The sequence below is a fragment of the Histoplasma capsulatum genome, genomic scaffold, assembly GCF_000149585.1.
Source record: "Histoplasma capsulatum NAm1 scaffold_8 genomic scaffold, whole genome shotgun sequence".
Classification (NCBI taxonomy): Eukaryota; Fungi; Ascomycota; class Eurotiomycetes; order Onygenales; family Ajellomycetaceae; genus Histoplasma; species Histoplasma mississippiense.
In genome coordinates this window covers 403,847-404,816 of record NW_001813975.1, presented here as the reverse complement: position 1 = coordinate 404,816, position 970 = coordinate 403,847, and positions in this window count along the sequence as shown.

The window sequence follows — 970 nt, the reverse complement described above, 5'->3', positions numbered from 1 at the left end:
GTGGCCGGAGCCTGGGCAACTTTGGGGCAGCTGGACGACTATGTAGGTTGCTCCTTGGCGTCGGGCTGTCAATGTCGAAGCCATCGCAAACATCCATCGCCGGGCTCGGGAAGAGTCAACCGCCCGGTTCCCTGTTGCTCACAACGCCTCCAGAACGGCGAAGTCCCCAACGGTGAAAAAGGGGTATGCCCACGGAGTCAACAGGCGTTGCCAACTCAGACCCCCTATTTATAAATCCTGGGCCGTTAGCAGCCCTGTTATCGTGCCCTCGTCCAGGATGAAGACTGAGGAATCCCGGGTCCAAGCTGCGCTCTTGCCCTACGCCTTCCTCTGCCTTGATCGCTAGTAGTAGGTTTTCATTTCGAGGCTTGACTTTGCGCTGCTTTCTCATTCCCATTCCCGCTATCGATATAGCTGCCATCTCTTCTTATCGAGTCGCCATGGAAATGTGATTGGTAGAGTGGCTGCATGTCCAGGCTGGATTACTCTGCAAACCCTCAGCTTTCTTCTAGTCTTTCCCCAGATCTCCAGCATTTAATTGCTGATAAACACAACATTTTTCGTCTTCTTCGTGATTCCGGCCTGCGCTTCTTTGATCTATGACTTCACTACACTGATTTCTTCATGGGTTTGTTCGATTATCCTTAGGCTCTCTGCCACCTGTTACTACCATCTGTGCTGAGTCTTGTGGTGTTTATATCGATCATCCATCGAGTTCTCTGTATGGGTATCAATCCAACATAGCAATCCTGTTCTACTATTAATTGTCCTCTTGTTTTGTCACAATATTCAGTATTTAATTTTTCAGATCATTTTGCTTTTGGATCAGATCAGGATAGACTAGCCGCCATGGAAAGGAAGCGGGCCCCCTTCACCGAAACAGCCAAAATCTTTCCACCTACAAGCCCGGCTCTCCCTTCAGAGCCAACAACGAAGAACAATCCCCTCAACCAAAGGCTAAAAGGCCCAA